The 22,292-nt window shown below is 40.1% G+C and overlaps 1 protein-coding gene and 1 pseudogene across 1 annotated transcript in view; one reads left to right on the top strand and one right to left on the bottom strand.

Annotated features, from left to right (window-relative positions):
* Nucleotides 1-22,292, top strand: part of NDFIP1 (Nedd4 family interacting protein 1) — a 56,531-nt gene that overhangs the window by 6,896 nt on the left and 27,343 nt on the right. The gene's annotated exons all lie outside the window — the stretch shown is intronic.
* LOC109252225 (tubulin beta-4B chain-like) lies at nt 14,455-19,852 on the bottom strand (annotated as a pseudogene).

The raw sequence follows: 22,292 nt of genomic DNA, 5'->3' as shown, positions 1-22,292 counted from the left end.
ACAGGGGCGCCTGGGTGGCGCAGTCGGTTAAGCGTCCGACTTCAGCCAGGTCACGATCTCGCGGTCCGTGAGTTCGAGCCCCGCGTCAGGCTCTGGGCTGATGGCTCGGAGCCTGGAGCCTGTTTCCGATTCTGTGTCTCCCTCTCTCTCTGCCCCTCCCCCGTTCATGCTCTGTCTCTCTCTGTCCCAAAAATAAATAAAAAATGTTGAAAAAAAAAAAAAAGATTAAGGTGTACAGCACGGTGGTTTTATTTACATATATTTTGAAGCAGTTACAATAGGTTTACCTAACGTCCATCTGCTTATGTAGTCAATTGCATTTGTCTAAATCTTTTTTCATGATTAAATTGGGGTTGTGGGTTTTGGTGAGGAAGACCACAGATGTAAAGTGCCATTTCCATCATATCATATCAAGAATGCATACAACCAACATAACATTGTTGACGTTGACCTTGATCACCTGGCTCACGTGGTGTTTGTGAGATTTCTCTACTGTAAAATTACTCCCCCACTCCCTGCCTTTCATGCTGTGCTCTTTGTAAGGAAGTCGCAGTCTATGGACCATATGCACTTAAGGATTGAAGAGTTATGCTCCACCTTGTGGAGGGCAGAGTATTTGCATAAATTATTCAGAATTTTTCTGCGTGCAACATTTATCTCTTTGTATTTATTTATTCATTGATATCAGTGTGGACTCGGTTATTTTATTCTTTGAGTTATAATCCAGTACTATTTTATGCCTCAGATTGTTGCACTTTTGGCCATTGGAACTCTTTCAGTTGGCACTTGTGTCCCTCTGACCTGGCTCCATCTTTTGGTTTTTTTAAGCACTTCCTTGCATTTGGCACCAGGATCATCATGTGTATTTCCTGTGCCACCCTAGAATCAGCCATTTCTCCAGGGAGCCCTGGCTCCTTTAATTGGAGAATGGTGTTAGAAACCAAGATCTGTGCTCATTGCTACTGGGCCCTTTCGGTTGACAGAGGAGAGAAATATATGTGTGTATACCTATCTGTATGCATTTCTATATGTAATCACCTGTATCTATGTTAAGCTAACCAAGTCTAACCCATTACTATGTGGATCACTCTAGCCTCCTGCCCTGGCCCCTCTGTAAATTCCCATTCAGTAGTGAGAAGCCTTGCTCCCACTACCCGCCATCCATTTACTTAATTCTTTAATTCTAACATACGTGTGGAGTGGTGTCACAAATGTTAACCTATTCCTCTGTGGGAAAGTTTTCTCAACTAGAGGACAGGGCATATGTACAGTTTCTTTGCTTTTAGGTTTGCAGACTACTCATTTCCAAAGTTGCTTAGGTCATACCTTTCCCCTCATCTTTAGTGGGGTTGTTTCATACATTTATAATAGATTGTTAAGAAAAATGATAAGTGATTTCTTTTTTCCCCAAATTTTTGTTAATAATCATGTGCTTTTTATATTAAATTTTTTATACGTTTTGTTTTTGTTTTTTATTTTTTGTAATGTTTACCCATTTTTTTTTGAGAGAGAGAGAGACAGAGCACAGGCAGGGGAGGGGCAGAGAAAGAGGGAGACACAGAATCCAAAGCAGGCTCCAGGCTCTGAGCTGTCAGCACAGAGCACAACACGGGGCTTGAACTCATGAAGCATGAGATCGTGACCTAGGCCAGAGTTGGCCACTTAACAGACTGAGCCACCCAGGCACCCCAGTTTTATTTGTTTTTTTAAAGGTTTTATTTTTAAGGACTCTCTCCACCAGTGTGGAGCTCGAACTCATAAGCCCGAGATCAAGAGTCACATGCTCCACCGATTGAGCCAGGTGGTGCCCCAGTCATGTTTTGCTTGTAAAAAAATTGCTTTACAAACTAATTTGGAAATAGTTTCAACTTACAAGTTGCAAAAATAGTATAAAATAAAGACGTATATTTATTACTCACATTCATCTTAAGCATTAAGGTCTGATTAACAATGCATACAGTGCTGTAAAAACTGAAAGCACTGTAGGTAAAACCCAAGTCCCTTTAACCTCTACGGTCTTTTTTCTATAGAATTCTCTGCTTATTTTGCTTTTTTCTTTGTTACTAAATTGTTCTTAATTTATTTTGTCCTTGTTAAATTTAGATGAAATTTTGTGAACTAGGGAATCGGGAATACAGTGTTAGTATTTTGAAGCTTTCATTTTAGGAGCTTTATGTTGTAGCATCCAAACTCTTCACATACCTCTGCGTTAATAAGCAGGTTTGTTGTTGTTGTTTTTCAGTAATCTTTATATCCAACATGGGGCTTGAACTCATGATCCCGAAGTCAAGAGCTCTACCAACTCAGCCAGCCAGGCACTCCAATAAGCAGTTTTTGAAGCTGGTCATGTAGACTTTATATCTGGAGGGTTCACTTTGGGCACTAAGTAGAGACTGGGTTAGGAGAACATAAAAGAACTTTATTAAAACATCTAATCAGTAATACTCCAGCTTCTATCATGAAGTAAGAGGTTGTGTGACTGTGGGTGAGGATTTTAACCTCTTATTCTAGCCTTATTTTGTGTTGTGTAAATTGAAGTAGTTGGACTATTATTATCACTTTGATTCCTTCCAGCTTTATAATTGATTGCTTTTGCATGTAGGAGCTGGTGGCTTTGATCCAAAGAGACAGCATTCTATTGATGATTTAGCAAACGTCTTTTGTAATAATTATTAAAATTTTTTTAATGTTTATTTATTTATTTTTGAGAGAGAGAGGGGGATGGAGGATCTGAAGCAGGCTCTGCACTGAGAGCAGAGAGCCCAATGTGGGGTTCGAACCCACGAAACGTGAGATCACGAACTGAGCCAAAGTTGGACGCATAACCGACCACGCCACCCAGGCGCCTCATGAATAATTATTTTTAAAAGTGATGTCAATAAATATAGATGGTGAGTTTATGCTAAAAGATAAAAGAAATTATACATTGTTTAAAAATATAGAAAATGTTATCTTAATAGTATATTTTAAAAACAGATGGGTCATTGAGTATAGAATACCATTTTGTAATTTTACAGTACTAGTCAAAGCATTCTGTTTGTAAATCTTTCCCTTCTGGTCAGCTTCAAATATTGTATGTCCCAGAAAATAATTAATAATGCTTTTAGAAATCATAACTAAAATTTTTTCAAATAAACTTTGGTTTTTAGAGCAATTTTAAGTTCACAGTAAAATCATCACTTGCTGTCACACAATTTTACTTCTTTGTGATAGAAGCTGGACTATTACTGATTAGATGGTTTTATTTTAAAGCTTTTATTTTATTTATTAAAACAATTTTTTAATGTTTATTTTTGAGAGAGAGAGAGAGAGAGAGGGAGGGAGAGAGAGAGAGAGAGAAGCGCAGAGAGAGAGGGAGACACAGAACCTGAAGCATACTCCAGGCTCTGGATTGTCAGCACAGAGCCCGCCATGGTGCCTGAACCCATCAATGGCAAGATCATGACCTGAGCCAAAGTCGGATGCTTAACTGACTGAGCCCCTCAGGGGCCCCTAAAGATTTTATTTTTAAGTAATCTCTGTACCTGATGTGGGACATGACCTCATAACCCTGAGATCACAGGTCATGTGCTCCACCAACTAAGCCAGCCAGGCACCCCTGATGAGATGTTTTAATAAAGTCTTTGTAAAAGTGAGAAGCTACTAATTTTAAAAGTTCTAGAGCTTTTTTTTTTTTTAAAGAAGTTGGCTCTTTGAGTTATAGTATTCTTTTTTTTTTTAACTTATTTTAATATTTATTTATTTTTGAGAAAGATAGAGTGCACAAGGAGGGGAGGGCAAGAGAGAGGGAGACACGGAATCTGAAACAGGCTCCAGCTCTGAGCTGTCAGCCAAGAGTCCAACGCAGAGCTCGAACTCACAAACTGTGAGATCATGACCTGAGCTGAAGTCAGACACTTAACCGTCTGAGCCACCCAGGTGCCCCGAGTTATAGTACTCTTATTCACTGCTTTTAGTAGTAGCATTTTCAGAAATTTTGAAATTGTCATGTTACTCTTGAAATAGGATAAGAAGAATGATTTGAGGGTAATCTGTAGCCTTGAGGATCTTACACGTGATTGATGGTTGATACTAGGTTGTTTTCAGCAGTTTTGTCCTTCTGTGACTGAATTGTCACAGATGGAGTATTTTAAGGTGTGGTTAAAATCAGTTCTACTCAGTCATGTATGTAGCAGCATTAATTGTCTTAAGCGTGTTGGCCGAGTTTTATTTCAGGTGGCTGAGTTAAGTGAGGTGATCACAGTTACTTGATATTGTGAGTTTCACAGCCATCTTGCCACCTTTCAGCTGTGACCAAAATGATCAGCTGAGTAGAAGGGGAGAAAGTTATGGGAGGTGTGAAAGGTAATCATTGGCTTATTATGTTAGCATCTACTATTATTTGGAAGGTTAAAATATCTTCATGTGTCAGGTTTAATGTAATCCAAATGCCATTTTAAGTTTGACTTCACATTTCAGTGAAAATATTTAAAGTAAGAATCTGTAATTGTGTTGAAAAGGATCTCAACAATTACCAGGCCATACCTTCTAATCCTGATTTTGTATTTCTCTTACCAGATTACTTTAATTATTATTTAATTGTCCCTGGTTAATGCTGTAGTTACTTTGAGAAATGAACTTTTTTTCCCTTTAAAAAAATGTACACTGGGTTTCAGATACTATAGTGATATTAGAAAAGGTTATTTAATGATGAAGAAAAATTCCACCATGCAGTGAATGAAAAGCTTATTCGATTATTTATATTCACCCAATGGCTAGAAGGATATTTGAAAGATGGGATTATTGTGGTTTTTATTTTCAGTTTCTATATTTTTGCCTATTGAGTGACTAAAGAGAACGTATTATGGTATTGGTGTAATACTAATTACTTTAATTCAGAGAATGAGATAGCAGATGAAAGACATCATTTTAAGGTGGAAGAGTAGTACCTAGTACCTGGTTCTAGGTAGGAAGTTTCTGAGAAGGTGAAACTTGAGCCTGGCCTTGAAGGATGAGTAAGATGTAGATGGGGGAGACAAGTATTTGGGGGAAGGATGGAGTCTCATGACTTGTTTCCCATGGGGAACATGTTTCAGGTCTAGAGTGCATCACCCTCTGGTCTGGAGGCCTCCTCTTACCTAGCCCCCAGCTTAGTTTAGGTAGTCTGTCCAAAAGGGGGTTTGAGTACTCCCCCCAATAGGTTAGTTTCTCCTGAGCACAGTGAGAATCCCCTTTTGTGACACATTTTGTAATCATGTTTTATGTTTTAAACTTTTTTTTTTGTTTGTTTTCATATCAAAGTTATATATAGGTGTATAGGTTAGAGTAAAATAGATCTCATGTGCTTATTACTAAAAACAGTAGTCTCCTGTTTAGTTGCCTATGTCTTAACTCTTCTAACTGTTTCTTTTGCTGTTTTGCTATTATCCTTGTAGCTACATAACATTTTATAGTGTGCTACTTCTTGATTTTTCAGTTTTCAGTGTTTAAAAAAAATTTGACTTAACTGCTATGGGAGGTAAGGATTTATCTCTATTTTACCACCCTCCCACAGCTGCATGTACTCCTGCTTCCTTTCTTCTCACTTTTCTGATATAGTTGTGTCCATTATGTGGTTAGATCAATATTCAGCATTTACAGTAATTGAAAAAAATAAACACTGTTCAGGGCTGAAATATGTACTGTACTGTGGTTACTTGTCCTTGCCTGAATAGTACTTTATTTTCCCTGAAGTTAGTAATTATTTTGGGAGTGGGGGGATGGGTGAAATTGGTGATGGGGATTAAGGAGCATACTTGCTGGGATGAACACCCCAGGTCATGCATGGAAGTGCCGAATCACTACATTGTACCCCTGAAACTAATATAACACTGTATGTTAACTATACTAGAATTGAAATAAATTTTATAAAGTAATTACTTTTTTGTTTGCTCAATTTCTATGTACATATCAGAAATTGCTAATAGCACTAATTAATCCTCAGACTTTGACCTAATATTCTCCATAGGTTTTTTGTTTGTTTGTTTTTCTTTTTCTTTTTTGATATGTTCAAACATATCAGATATTTTATTGCTGTTGTTGAGGGTGGGGAGGTATCTTTTCTGGCCATTTGACCCATTCTGGAAGGTTGCTCCCAAGGTCCGCCGTTTCCTTGTTATCCTGGGGGTTTCCTTTCCCAGACTTTTTGATTGAAGCCCCTTTCCTTGATTCACTTCTTTCTTTCTCTCCATTTATTGCCTTATTTTCCTAGAACACAGCCTACAGTGTCTTTCTGAGGAAGAATGCATGGGAAGTTAACACCCCCTTCCTTTTTTTTTTTTTTTTTTTTTTTTTTTTTTTTTTTGACACTTTGCACATCCAAGGCTGTTTTATGTTGTTGTCACACTTAGACTTCTGGTCCAGAAACGTTTTCCTTTAGAATTTTGAAGGCATTTACTCTAGTGCCTTGTAAGTTCTGTTGCTGTTAGGAAGCCTGAAGCCACTTTTGATGTCTGATTCTTCAGATGTTGCCTACTTTCTCCAGCTCTCTGTCTCTTTCACCCTGGAAGCTTTTAAGAGCTTCTTTTTGTCCCCACTGCTCTTAAATTTCACTGTGTTGTACCTTGAGATCTACTTTTGTCCACTGTACCAGGCATTCAGAAGGCCCTTTTGGTCTGGAAGCTCATGTTTATCAGTTCTGGTAAATTTAAACAAGTTTTTTAGATTCTAACTCATTGCAGTATTTTTAATATCTGTTTTTTAAAATGATGTTTATTTATTTTGAGGGAGAAAGAGAGTCCCAAGTAGGCTCTGCACTGTCGGTGCAGAGCCTAATGCAAGGCCCAAACTTAGAAAGAACCGTGAGATCGTGACCTGAGCCGAGATCAAGAGTCAGACGCTCAACTGACTGAGCCACCCAGACACCTCAAAAAGCTCAGGATGTTTGATGGAGCTTCTTGTTGAATCTGACTAGACTGTTTCTTTGAGTGGACGTCTTTAGGTCTCTTCTTCTGGGCTGCTTAGTTTCCCCCAGAGAATAGGCCTGACTGCTAGTAAAAAGGGAACTGAGGGGCACCTGGGTGGCTCAGTTGGTTAAGCTTCAGTCTTCAGCTCAGGTCATGATCACACGGTTCGCGTTGGGCTCTGTGCTGACAGCTCAGAGCCTGGAGCCTGCTTTGGATTCTGTGTCTCCCTCTCTCTCTGCCCCTCCCCTGCTCATCTCTCTCTCTCTCTCTCTCTCTCTCTCTCTCTCTCAAAAATAAATAAACATTAAAAAAAAAAAAAAGAAGGGAGCTAAGTGGGGAGAAAGCTCGGAGATCTCAACACTTGGTACATAAATCTCTCAATCACTCTTTTCTGATATGCTACCCTTTCTCCCAAACTGTGTGTCTCCAGCCCAAAACTCTGTGCTTTTACACTGGTCAGAAAAAAAAAAATCTCTAGTCTTCTAGTGGGGATCCTGGAACTGGATTCTGGGCTGAGTCTGTCACCTTTCTTTCTGCTTTTAAATCTCATTTTCATTCCTACTTCTACCAGTAACTGCTGCCACCAGTTCTTGAGCCTTTTGAGGATATAGTGCAAGACATGTCGCTCTTCTGCTTTCTGGTTTAGGATTCACTCCTCTTGGGTCCTCTGTGGTAGTTGTCACCTTTCCTCTTGCTTCTGGCTTTTGGGATTTTATTGCTGCTTCCTCTCCTGGTACTTGTCTCTATATATTTTTTTGACTTAAAATTAACAAAACTTTACTGACATTACATTAACATTTACATTTACTAAAGGATTATTTATGGAGTAAATGTGTGTGTTTAATCATTAAGTAGAATATTAAAATTGCAGTTACTTCTTTTGATGGTCTTTTCTTTGATGAACTGCATACTTAGGTTAAAAACAGCAGTCACATTCGCTGTTGTGTCCTTTACCCCACACCAATCATGGCCAGACTTGTTAACACATTGAGTGGTGTTACATTATTCTAGTAGTTAAAACACTTGCATGATGGAACTTTCTGGGATTATGAGGTGGAGGGAAAGATAGGAGATGCTTAATGCATCTATCTTGGCTCTCATTGTTCTTGGAGGAAAAGGGGACCTCATGACCAAGCCTAAGTTTAGGCAGACTCTGTTGAACACCTTTTGCCATCCCTAACCTGTGCCCTAGCATGCTCTAGTCTAGGCATAATAATAATAATAATAATAATAATATAGTAAAAAGCAAGCATAACTTTGGAACTCAGCCTGAGAGAGCTCTCGTTGCTCCTGGGGCCAGCAGGGCCAAGCAGGCTGTAGTCAGAGCTAGTGCCTGAGTTCTAGGCATGTCTGTCACTTTTAGTGTGTGGACATTTGACTTTACTGTCTTCTTAATGTAGAATATTCCATTTCTTGCTATGCCAGTTGTTTTCAGAAGAAAAAAACAGTCTAGGAATTAGTGTGATTAAAACACTAATTTTCTTTCACTTGTACCACAAACATTTATTGAATACCTGTTTGTACCTAGTACAGTATGCTAAGTGTTATAGGTGGAATACTAAATGTTACACATTTCTTATTTCTCAGGAGTTGAAGGTCGAAGATGCCAGTTTCTCCTTTGTGTTTCTTGCACTTTTGTTCCTATTTCTTTTTAAAATTGGTAATTATAGAATCACAATTTTCTTTTAATTTTTATTATGAAACACGGTACATACAAAAGGAATACATGTAACGCATAAGGTTATAAAGCCTGCAAATAAATCAAATACCTGTGAGTTGGCAGTCCTTTTTGGAAGTTTTTTTTGTGTGTGTGTCATACCTCCTTGCTTTTAGACTAGCCAGTAAGAGAGAATAACTTTTGTCTTTGTTGCTTTAGAAAGCCTGGTTTCTCATCAGTTTTCTCCGTGTTTTATGTGCTCCTGGTGCTAAGTAGTGATAGGGATGCTATCTGCTGCTGGTTACTCACGGACCTGTCATCACTGTCCCTTCCACAGTTCAGCACTCATCTGCATGTGGCTCCATGCCTCATCTGTACATTTATTTGGTGATTGTAAAGTAATGTGAATATTTTAGGTACATGTGAACTGGTCGGTTAAGAGGGCATTAAGATAAGCTGCCATTTCTTTAGGTAGATTTATGTTAAAACTACACCTCCATCCTGCTTTAGGTAACATGTGCTGATAAGGTACTTGTGATGTGCCACTCAGTGTTAAATGCTATGGTGAATATAGAGATAGACCATGCAGAGGTCCCCGTCTGTGTCATGGATACTTTGCTAGTCTCCTTTTCTCCCCTTCCTGAATTGTTACTGAAATATAATTTACATGCAGAAAAATGCACAGATCATAAATGCACAGCTTAGTGAATTTTCAGAAGTTGAACGTGCACTTTTAACTAGTACCCAGATCAAGAAATGACATTATCAGCACTCGAAAAGCCCCCTTCACGTACCTTTCCAGTTACCTTCTCTGCATTGACTGGCGTGTTAGATTTGCTTGGTTTTGATCTTTATTTAATATAATCATACAGTTAATGCTATTGTTTCTGGCTTCCTTTGCTCAACATTATTTTTGGGAGATTCACCCATGCATTGTATGTTGTCATAGTTTATTCACATGGCTGTGTAGTATTCCACTGTATGGAGATCCCACAATTTAGTTATCTATTCTGCTATTGATGGACATTTAATTTAGATAGTTAAATTAAAACAACAATAATGTTGTTTTAAACGTCCTGGTATGTCTTTTGGTGAACATATGTGTTTCTGTTAGATATATAACTAGAGTGGAATTGCTGGGTTGTAGAGTATATACAGATTCATCTTTATTTTAAAAAAAAAAATTTTTTTTTTTAACGTTTATTTATTTTTGAGACAGAGAGAGACAGAGCATGAACGGGGGAGGGGCAGAGAGAGAGGGAGACACAGAATCGGAAGCAGGCTCCAGGCTCTGAGCCATCAGCCCAGAGCCCGACGCGGGGCTCCAACTCACGGACCGTGAGATCGTGACCCGAGCCGAAGTCGGACACTTAACCGACTGAGCCACCCAGGCGCCCCAATATACAGATTCATCTTTAATAGGTAATTGCCTTGGTCATGGGTGACTTCAGCTCACGTCATGATCTCACGGTTTATGGGTTCTAGCCCCGCGTCGGGCTGTGTGCTGACAGCTCAGAGCCTGGAGCCTCCTTTGGATTCTGTGTCTCCCTCTCTCTCTGCCCCTCCCCCACTCGCACGCGCTCTTTCTCTCTCTCAAAAAATGAATAAACATTAAAAAAAAAATAAGATAATTGCTGAACAGTTTCCTAAAGTGGTTGTACAGATTTACAGTCCCAATTTGAGAGTTTGGTTGTCATATGTCCTCATCAGCATTTGGTGTTTTCTGCTTTTGTATTTTAACTATCATCTATGGTTTTAATTTGCATTTCTGTATGACTAATACAGTGGAGCACTTCTTAATAAGTTTAGTGGCCATTTGGATAACTTCTTTTGGAACTGTCTCTTCAAGTTTTTAAACCATGTTTCAGTTGGGTGATTTCCTTTTTGTTTGTTTTTCCTTTTTCTTGTTTTTTAGAAACTCTGTATGTATGCTGGTTGAGTCTTTTGTCTGAAAAATACATCTTCTGCCACTCTGGGTTGTCTTCATTTTCTTAATCGGGTCTTTTGAATGAATAAAAGTTAATATGAGAAGCAAATGTGGGTGAACTTCTTTATGTCTTTGGACACAAAAAAGCTAACGGTAAAGGAAGAAATTGGTAGTCTGCTTTTGAAGAATAGCAGTAGGATCGATGTGTACCACTTCTATAGGAAATTGCTGATAAAAATATGCCATCCCCTGTGATGCCCCAAACACTAAGGTAACCATCGGTTAGAGAATATTGACATACACACAAAAAGGTAGAGCCCAGAAGAAACCAGTTGCTAGACCTAAAAAACTACTTCCTTTGGTATTTTATTTTAATATAATGGTATATAGGAATAGTGCTTCTGTCGGTAGATTTAATGAAAAAGTTTTTTCATCCTTGCTGACAGATCTTGGTCTTCATAGTTATACATAAAGCATCCTTAAACACATCTCATCAAATTAACTTTTTAACCTCCAAAGTTATTATTACAACTTAAACTAATAGTCTTCCTAGTAAATGGAAAAAATGGAAATGTTCTTTCAGGAACATTAAGGGGATAATAATCAAAAATTGATGTGATCTTGGCATGTATTAGTGCTTGATAAAATTTTATTGAGTGAGATATTTAAATTTATGATTCTCCATGAGGAGAAGGTTGTTGTGGGCTATGGCAGAAGAAAAGGTAATAGAACAGAAAGCTTGAATCACAATATATTTACATTTGATTATACTCTAGGTTTTATGTCTACATTAATAGTGTTTGCATTTTATTTTTTATTTTTTTTAAATTTATTTATTTAAGTAATGTCTACACCCAAAATGGGGCTTGAACTCACGGTCCTGAGCCCAGGAGCCTCATGCTCTTGCTGACCGAGATGGTCAGGTGCCGTAATAGTGTTTACAGTTTAAGTACTCCTGTGTGGTTGAGCTGTTTTACAGAAAGTTATACAAATCAAACTAATTAAATATATTGTTAGATTTCGTGAGTTTGAGCCCCCTCTTGGGCTCTGCACTGACAACACGGAGCCTGCTTGGGAGTCTCTGTCTCTCTCTGCCCCTCCTGTGCTCGTGATCCATCTCTCTCTCTGAAAAATAAGTAAACATTTTTTTAAAAAAAGCATACTTGAATAGATGTCAGTTGTATTCCATGTTCTGTTGGGACAACTTTTTTTTTTAAGGCATTGCTTAATGTACAATTTTAAGTGGTGAATAATTAGGAGTTCATTTTTGCTTCCATGTTGGTATTTTAGAGCTGTAACATATCTTAAATACAACATACGGGTTTAAAAATAAAAGCATGAGCAGTATTCACCACTTTTGCATTGAAATTATGGACTAGATTTGATATAAATTATTTAAAAGTGAGTCTGGTCTAGCTACTATTTTTACGTTGATTATTCTGTAAACAAAAGATGAATGGTTTCTATCATCCTGTCAAAAGCAAGGGGACTAAGCCAAGTGCTTACTGTCCATTTCAACTTATCTTTGCCAGGAATTTTAATTACTTTTCCAAGTAGGCCCTAGAGCTCTGAAACCTGAGTTTTCTAAGGAAGTAAGAAATGGAGAAGAGGTAGGACTCAGGATGTTATGGAGGACACATTGTTAGTAAATAGTTTCGTTGCTACTTCTTAAAAGAGGCACAGAGACCTATTTGAAAATGTTGCATGGTTGTCCCTCCTTGTTTCCCCAGTCTTTATAAAATCATGAAGCATGGGGAGGGTGGGGCGTATCATTAACTTGGAAGGCTCTTGGCTACAGATTTTGTTGAAGTTAAGTGCTAGAAAACACCAGGCACCATTTACTTGATGCTGTCTTGGTGTTGCTATCAGTGGTGGAAATACTTGAGCATAAGACATTGGATCCCAGAGGTTGGCAGGTTGATCATAATTTTCTTGTCCCACCCAAAAATCTCACAGTGCTACTATCATAGCCATAGTTGGCTAATTTAGTATCTCTGTGGATGAGGAGTGATTTCTTTTTTTTAAGTTTATTATTATTATAATTATTATTATTATTATTATTTTTTTTTTTTAAGAAAGAGAGAGGGAGGGAGGGAGAGAGCTTGAGCAGGGGAGGGGCAGAGGGAGAGGGAGAGAGAGAATCCTAAGCAGGCTCTGTGCTGTCAGCATAGAGCCGAAAGTGGGGCAGAACTCAGTTCAAGAACCATGAGTCAGACACTTAACCAGCTGAGCCCCCCAGATGTCCTGAAGAGTGATTTCTCCTAGCACCTTGGCTTCTTAGGAAGGTTGAAGTTGGAGGTGAGTGGCTACTATCTTGCCTTCCTCTTATCTCTCTGGATGGTATTCCTTGTTACTTGCATATCAGGTGAAGAAAGAAGAAAGCACAAGTTGTTATATTATAGTTCATAATATTTGCTCTCATTTCTAAGGACTAGCATAAATACAGAAAGTATTTTCTCTCCTTCCAATCCAAATTTTATTCATCAGTTGTATTTATATATGTAATAGTGATCATCACAGAAATCTTTACTTTTTTAATGTTTATTTATTTTTAAATTTTCTAAATGTTTTTATTATTTTTGAGAGAGAGAGAGAGAGAGAGAGACAGAATCTGAAGCAGGCTCCAGGCTCTGAGCTATCAGCACAGAGCCCAATGTGAGACTCGAATTCATGAACCATGAGATCTGGACTTGAGCTGAAGCCAGATGCTTAATGACTGAGCCACCCATGCGCCCTATTTATTTATTTTTGAGAGACAGAGAGAGAGAGAGAGAGAGAGAGAGAGAGAGAGAGAGATCATGAACGGGGAAGGAGTAAAGAGAGAGGGGAGAAAGAATCTCAGCAGTCTCCACACTGTCAGCACAGAGCCTGATGTGGGGCTTGAACTCATGAACCGTGAGATTGTGACCTGAGCTGAAACCAAAATTTGTATGCTTAAATGACTGAGCCACCCAGGCATCTCCATCACAAAAATCTTTAAGTGAAAAGCTTTATGAACTGATGGCCTTTCTAAGGGGATTTACTGTGGTATTAGTTTTCTTTTCCTCTGTTATTGCATTGACTTTTTAAGGCATTATTCTGATTACTCTTCTTTTGCTTTGCTGAATTTTGACTTTTAATTATGTTTTTATTATGGTATTAAGAGGATTTGCATTTATTTTTTCCTTCTGACATGAGACATACTATTGGGGATAATCTAATTCTGGTGGTTTATTTTTAAAATTATCTTTGGGGAAACTTTTGAAGTAGAAAAAAATAAATTAATGCTATCCGTTCTCAGCTCTTAAAATAGGTTGTTAGCCAAACTGTTTTGGTTTTTTTTTTTTTTTTTAAATCTACACAATTTTATTTATTTATTTTTCAATATATGAAATTTATTGTCAAATTGGTTTCCATACAACACCCAGTGCTTTGGGTTTTTTTAAAGATTTTATTTTTAAGTGATCTCTACACGCAATGTAGGGCTTGAACTCATGACCCCGAGGTCAAGAATTGCGTCCTCTACTGACTGAGCCAGCCAGGCGCCCCAAACCTATGTGATTTCTTGATCCTAATATTTTTCTTATCAGGAGGGGAGAACATTAAGATTTTTTTTTTTTTTTTACTGCAATTAGCTTGTAATTTACTGTGTTACTTTTCTTTATTTTTGTCTGTTCGCAAGTACATGTTCCATGTTAAGATCTGAGGATACTGATGGGATCAGGACCATTCTCTCCCATTTATGAGCATAGACATTGATTTAGTAAGAGAATGATGATTTGGAGCAGTTAATTTTCAGCCCCCCCCCCCCATGAAAATGCTTTAATTGTGGTGTCTGTACAGCATATGAGATCACAGCAGGAAAAAGAGCAAGAGACATGGCTACACACAGAGACGTAGCTATCAGAGAACTGGTTATGAGTGAATACAGAGTTCACACAGCGTCCATGTTTTATTGGGTATCAGCTCTAGGCCACCTCTTCCTCTGCCTCCTCTTCAAACTCACCTTCCTCCTTGACTGTGGTGTCCTGGTACTCAGACACCAGGTCACTCATGGTGCTCTCTGCTTGGTAAAGTCCATCTCATCCAAACCTTTACCTGTTTACCAGTGCGGGAAGGGCTTATGCCAGAACAAGGCTGTGAACTGCTCTGAGGTACATGTGAACAGCTCCTCAATGGACGTGCTATTGCTGATGAAGGTGGCAGACATTTTTAGCCCCCCCCCCAGGGTGGGGTGGCACAGCTGATTTTATATTATTGGAGATCCCACTCCACAAAGTAGTTGTTGTTCTTGTTTTGGGCGTTAAGTGTATGTTCGTCCACCTTCCTTTATGGACATGTGGCCCTTCAACACTAGGGTTACAGTCAGGTAGTGGCTGTGGAGGAGGTCCCAGGTGGTCATCATGTTCTTGGCATTGAACGGCTGCCGAGTGAGGTCTGGCACCATCAGGGCCCAGTACCGTGGCTGCCTTGGCTGGTCAGTGAGGCAAAGTCCCACTGCACTGAAGAAGTACAGGTGGGGGAGGGGCACCATGTTGACAGCCAGTGTGTGGAGTCAGCACTGAGTTGGCCAGGAAAGTGCAGGCAGGTGGTGACCCCCCCCACCCATGGTGGTTGACACCAGGTGGTTGAGGTCCCTGTAGGTGGGTGTGGTCAGTTTTAGGGTTCTGAAGCAGATGTCACAGAAGCAGAAGCAAGGCCTTGTTATCGGTGCGGTAAGTTTCATCTGTGTTTTCTACCAGCCGGGTGGACCCAGAGGGTGGCATTGTAGGGTTCTGCCATCTGTCCAACACCTTGACTGAGGGCACCACGCTGAATGTGTTCGTGATCCTTTCGGGACACTCCTCCCGTATCTTGCTGATGAGGAGGGTACCCATCCCAGACCCGGTTCCCCCCTCCCCCACCCAGGGAGTGGGTCAGCTGGAAGCACTGCAGGCAATCACAGCTCTCAGCTCCTTCCTCACAACATCCAGCACCCAGTCAGCCAGCTCTGCACAGTGCATGTAGGGCCCTGGACCCAGTTGTTCCCAGCACCACTCTGACCTAAGATGGAGTTATCTGGCCTGAAGATTTGCCGGGAGGGCCTGGAGCACACGCAGTCCGTGGTACCGGGCTCCCAGGTCAGTGAGCATGGTGCGGGGCACGTACTTGCCACCTGTGGCCTCTTTGTAATACATGTAAATTTGCTCCAGCTGCAGGTCGAGGTGGCTGTGGTAAGTGCCGGTAAGGTCCGTGCCAGGCTCGTTGCTGATCACCTTACAGAACTTGGTGCAGATGTGGTTGCTGCCCTGGCCTGTCTGCAAAGTGCAAGATCTCCCTCTTGGCGGGAGTGTTGGTGGCAGTGTGGGCAGAAGGACCGGCGCAAGAGCAGACCAGTGGGTGTGCAGAGTGCTCTTCAGTTTTGTTTCATTTTTTTAAAGAGTTTTTTTTTTTTTTAATGTTTATTTATTTTTGAGAGAGCACAAGCAGATGAGGTGCAGAGAGAGAGAGGAGGACATAGAATCCAAAGCCGGCTCTGTGCTGACAACAGAGAACCCCATGTGGGGATCCAACTCACAAACTGTGAGATCACAACTGAAGCCAAAGTCGTATGCCCAACCGACTGAGCCACCCAGGTGCCCCTTCAGTTTTGTTTTAAACAAAATTTACATTACATTAAGTTTGCCTTTTCAAAATTAGAGAATACTTTATTTTGAGATGTAATTCACATACCACAAAATTCACCTTTTTAAAGTATACAGTTCATGGATGTTGACTATATTCACAAGGTTTGAAACCATTATCACTATCTAACTGCAGAACATTTTTATCACCCAAAAAGAAACCTGGCAGTTTCCGTTAGCAGTCAGTTACTCCCCCTTCTTCCCTTCCCTAGCCCCTGGCAACTACTAATCTTTGTCTCTCTTGGATTTGCTGTTTCTGGACACTTTATATAAAGGGAATCATAAAATATGTGGTCTTTTGTGAGTGGTTTCTTTCACTTAGCATACTGTTTTCAAGATTCCTCAGCATTCTGGCGTGTATCAATGATGAAATTATGAAGTGGGATTTGTGAGCAAACGGCTAAGAAAGAATTCTTGAGACCTTTCTCTTTTTTTGGTGCAAAAAGGTGATTTTATTATAGGGGGACAAGACCTGGGGGCAGAAAGAGCTGCCCTGGAATTGTGAGGAGTGAGTGATTATATATATTTTTAAGTTTGTGGAGGAAGATGGGTAGAGATAAAGTAGGTTTCTAAGGAATTTTGGAAGCAGGACTTTTAAGAACTTGAGGGGCTAGCTGCTGTTAAGATAAAATTACTTTTAGGGGCGTCTGGGTGGCTCAGTCGGTAAGCGTCTGACTTCAGCTCAGGTCACGATCTCGCGGTCCGTGAGTTCGAGTCCCGCATCGGGCTCTGGGCTGATGGCTCAGAGCCTGGAGCCTGCTTCCGATTCTATTCTGTGTCTCCCTCTCTCTCTGCCCCTCCCCCGTTCATGCTCTGTCTCTCTCTGTCTCAAAAATAAAAATAAACATTAAAAAAAAATAAAAAAGATAAAATTACTTTTAGTTTTTAATAAAAAACATTAAGGCACTAAGGGAGCCATGAGTTCCTTGAGGAAGGTCACGCTCTGCATGTTTTAGGTGTCTGTCACTGGGCTGCAGGCTGTAAGGAGATTTAATTTAAGCTACATCCCTCTTGCTTTTGTTTTCCTCATCATCAGTACTTTTTTGGAAGGGGGATATACCCTATTTTGTTTATCCGTTCATCAGTTGATGAGCATTTTGGCTATTGTAAGTAATCCTGCCATGAATATTCATGTACAAGTTTTTCTGTGAAACTGTGCTCTTGGTTCTCTTGGGCATATACTTAGGAGTGGAATTGCTGGATCTTTTTATAACTCTGTTTAACTTTTTTTGGAGGAACTGCCAAACTTTTCCACAGTTGCACCGTTTTACAGTCCTATTGGCAGTGTATGAGGGTTCCAATTTCTCTACGTACTCAACAACACTTGTTACCTTCCTTTTTTATTTTTTTATGGCCATACTAGTGGGTTAGAAGTAGTATCTCTTGGTATGATTTTGCATTTCTGTGATGACTAATGATGTTCAGCATCTTGTGTACACTGCTCATTTGTGTATCTTATTTGGAGAAATGTGTATTACAAGTCTTTGCCTGGGGCGCCTGGGTGGCTCAGTTCGTTAAGTGTCCTATTCATCTCAGGTCATGATCTCATGGTTCAGGAGTTCAAGTCCTGCGTTGGCCTTTGCACTAGTGGTACAGAGCCTGCTTGGGATTCCCTCTGTCTCTGTCTCTGTCTCTCTCTGTCTCTCTCCTCTCCCCCCCCCCCGCCCCTCCCTCACTCGCATGCACTTTCTCTCTCTCTCAAAATCAATAAATAAACTTAAAAATAAATTTTAAAGTCTTTGCCTATTTGTTTATTATTTTAAAGTAATCTCTACACCCAACATGAGACTCAAATTCATGACCCCAAGATCAAGAGTTGCATGTTCTACCAAGTGAGCCACCCAGGTGCCTCTGTGCTAGTTTTTAAATTGGATTTTTTTATTGGCAGGTTTCTCCTTATCAGAAGTATTTACCTTATTTTAAATATCATCCCCTAATTACTAGCAATATAATAGAGAATTGTTCTTGAATATAAAGAGTTTGTTGATGTTAGAACAATAAAGTTTATAGTCAGTATACAATTAAAAATCTAAGACTGTGTACAATAGAAAATTCCTAGTCCTCACAAACTTTGGCTATTTATTTTTTTTTAAGTTTATTTATTTTTGAGACAGAGAAAGAGAGAAAGAATGAGAGAAAGAACCAATAGGGGAGGGGCAGAAAGAGTGGGGGACAGAGCCTCTGAAGCTGGCTCTGTGCTGACAGCAGACAGCCCAACACAGGGCCTGAACCCACGGACCTCGAGATCATGACCTGAGCTGAAGTTGGGCACTCAACCGACTGAGGAACCCAGGCACCCCACAAACTTTGGCTATTTCTGAATAACAGAGTAAAATGCATACTCAGTTGTTTACCTAAAGAAATGTGCTTATTTATTTTCTGTTAATTATACTGTCTCATCTGGTAGGATTTAGAGTATGCAGAAGTAGTGGGCTGGTAATGAGAGGTTTAAAAATTGCATTATAAGGTAAAAAGATTTAGGATTTAACTCTAAAATTAGAAATAGTAAGTAACATTTAAAGCTAGAGTTTAGGCATTGATCCAGGGTTTTCTGAGACTTACTGTTAATAACTAAAAAAGGATTTAAAACATAAAGGAATTTTCTTGCTGTTTAAATAGGACCCAACCAAGAAAAAAAAAATGAGTGGTGCGAATACTTGTAACATTATGGGTTTCTTGGCTAGTTCAGCATTATTTTCCACATGCTTGTTGTATTTGTGTGAATTATGAGGTATATTTTGGTACATTCTGTCATGTATAAGGCTTTTTGGGTCTTTTGTAGGGTTTTTTGTTCTTCCATCCATAGTAAATAGAAACCAAGAATGACTTTTTAAAAAAGTTTTTTTTTTTAATGTTTATTTTTGAGAGAGAGAGAGACAGAGCATGAATGGGAAATGGGCAGAGAGAGAGGGAGATACAGAATTCAAAGCAGGCACCAGGCTCTGAGCTGTCAGCACAAAGCCCGATGTGGGTCCTGAACTCACAAGCGTGAGATCATGACTTGATCTGAAGTTGGATACTTAACCAACTGACCCACCAAGGCACCCCCCCGAAGAATGATGTTTAAGTGCCTTTAGGTACTGCCATCCAGTGCATTTGTGAATGTTGCCCCTTACTTAGGCCTAATCATAGCTCTGACTCTGCTGTTGCTTAAAAACAGCTCATTTCAGGTTGCTTGGGTGGCTCAGTCAGTTAAGCATCAGACTCTTGATTTCAGCTCAGGTCATGATCTCACTGTTCGTGAGATCAAGCCCCGTCTTGGGCTCCACTGCTTTGGATTCTCTCTCGCTCTCTCTCTCTCTCTCTCTCTCTCTCTGTCTCTCCCCGCCCCCCCCCCCCCCCACAATAAATAAATAACCCCAGCTCATTTTTCAGTGGAAGACCATCTTTAGAACGACTCAGGGGAGAGGAGTGATGAGGCCTTTTTGCTGGGGTGTGAACTCATAAGAATTTAAACCTGCAGGGTGTAAGTGTCTTTAAACTATCTTCTTTTCCCTACTCACTAGGAATATAAATTCCACTTCCAGGAAGTCTACCTGTCTTTTAGGCCCCATAGGTCCCTATTATCTAACTCCCATGATACCCTGGACTTCACTGCAACACTCACTTCACTGGAGTCCCTTTTATGCTGGGTTTCCTCACTAGAATGTGAGCTCGAGGAGGTCCTCATTGCATCTGCCTTGTTTCCCACTATATTCCTCATGTCTGGCACACAGTGGAACTCATCAAGTGAATAAATGAGTGCCTCGATCTGTGAACTGTTGGAACAACTTTACCCATTAAAATAAGAGAGGGGCACCTTAGTGGCTCAGTTGGTTAAGCGTCCGACTTCAACTCAGGTCATGATCTCACAGCTCATGAGTTCCAGCTGCGTGTCCAGCTGTGCTAACAGCTTGGCGCCTGGAGCCTCTTTTCAGATTCTGTGTCTCCTCCTCTGTCTGTCCCTTCCCTGCTTGCACTCTGTCTCTCTCTCTCTCAAAAATAAATAAACATTGGAACGCCTGGGTGGCTCAGTTGGTTGAGCATCCGAGTTTGGCTCAGGTCATGATCTCACAGTTTGTGGGTTTGAGCCCCACATAGGGCTCTGTGCTGACAGCTCGGAGCGTGGAGCCTGCTTCAGATTCTGTGTCTGCCTGTCTCTCTGCCCCTTCCCCACTCGTGTGTGCTCTCTGTCTCTCTCTCTCAAAAGTAAAAATAAACATTAAAAAAAAATTTTTTTTAAACATTAATAAAAAAACTTGTTAAATTCAAGTTTGCTTCTCTTAGAACTACAGCTGTGTATGATTTCTGTATGGGAGAGTCCTTAAACTGTTGTTTAGGTAAAATACCATGTATTTCTTTCTCATAGCAACAGTATAGATAGGACACAGTGGAATGTAGTAAGGAGTCATCACAGCCTTTATGTTAGATGTGCTGTATTTCACTGGCTGAATCTGGAGGACAGAACATTATTAGCATCTATTTGTAGGTACATATTAAAAAAATAGAAAGTGATCAAGGCCAAGAGGTACCACAGCAAATTGTGATATGCAAAGTGGGAACGTAGAAGAGTTTTAGGGTTCTTTTAGGGACCCATGACAGAGTCTGCTTGGAGTATGCAGTGGAACATGGGTGATAAGGAAAGTGGGAGCCAGGGCACAGTGGAGGGGATGGGGGGCGGTGGAAAGAGAAAGGCCACCCGGATTTTCAGATGATTGGATTATTCCTCTCTCAGGGCTGGAGACCTGGGTGGTTTTAGGTAGTTTTGTACTAAACTCAGTACTTTATATGGCATGCATAGGTAATTGTATAATTCTATTTGGAAAAAAAAAATGCCATTTAAATCTTATTTAGAGATAAGTGAAATTGATCAGAATTGTCAAGAAAAGAATCAGTCCCAACAGGTATTTATTATCTGTCATAGACACACAATCAGAGGATCCCCCTACCCACCACACGGAATAGCATAGTAGGGAGAGAGCCAAAGGTGCCACTGCATCCCAGCCCCTCCGCCTTGTTAGCGAGTGCCCGATTTGTTTGCTGGCAGAGCCACATTAATGGCCATAGATATCCCCCAAAGTGTAAAAACATATATACTTAGGGATTCTGTTGTTTACCAAGTTATTCTTCACACAGATGGTGGTCACTAAATACTTCTTGCAGGTGGTTACCTCTCTTTTTTTCCACCCGGTATTATTTTATTTTAAACACATTTCTTGATGGAGCCTAAACTTAAGACCAGCACATAGAAAATAAGCCAGTGTTGGGAAGCCTAAACAGTGAGGTCCTGGGTTCATCCCAGAGTGTGGAGCCTCCATAGTCATAGTGGGTGTTTTTTGTCATTTTTGTTTTTGGTTGGAAATAGTATTAGTACATGATTCTAAAGTGATGAATTTTTTTAATTAAAAATATTTTCTAATGTTTGAGAGAGAGAGAGAGAGAGAGAGAGAGACAACCCTAATGGAGGAGGGGCAGAGAGAGACCGAAGAGACACAGAATCTGAGGCAGGTTCCAGGCTCTGAGCTGTCAGCACAGAGCCCATCGCGGGGCTCAAACTCATGGACCGTGAGATCATGACCTGAGTTGAAGTTGGATGCCCAACCAACTGAGCCACCCAGGAGCCCCTAAAGTGGTGAATTTTAATGGAGCAAAAAACTTTACTTGGAAATGTTTGTTTTTTTATCCTCACCAAAGAGAAAATGGGGGTTTCTGAGACCATTGGAATTTCTTTGCTCTGTTATCTCTTCCCCTGGTGTGGGATGATCAAATTCCACATTTCCAGGTTGCTAGGAGACAGGCAGCCTATCTTGCAGATATTGGCACATAAGATCTCTTTATTCTTTGGACTTCTGTATTTCTCAGAATTGTCATGCTTCTTTTCTAAACCCTAAATTATGCAGAGACAACATGATTATATGACCCAGCTCAGGAAATATAAAACGGGTCAAAAATACCAAGCTAAGTTTAAATAAAGAACATTACTGGCTGCAGTATATTAAGGCATCATTCTTGCAAAGTCCATATTTGCCTCTCTTTGCTGCTGACTCTTTTGTGGCATTTTCAGGGCACAAAAGTGGTTACGCAGGAGTAGGCTGAGAATACCCTATCTAGAGATTCATATAATGTTAAAAGTATTGCAGGTGGGGGCACCTGTGTGGCTTAGT

The sequence above is a fragment of the Panthera pardus genome, unplaced genomic scaffold (genome assembly GCF_024362965.1).
Source record: "Panthera pardus isolate Hobbes unplaced genomic scaffold, ASM2436296v1 HiC_scaffold_2, whole genome shotgun sequence".
Lineage (NCBI taxonomy): Eukaryota > Metazoa > Chordata > Mammalia > Carnivora > Felidae > Panthera > Panthera pardus.
This window is presented reverse-complemented; position numbering and strand designations above follow the sequence as displayed.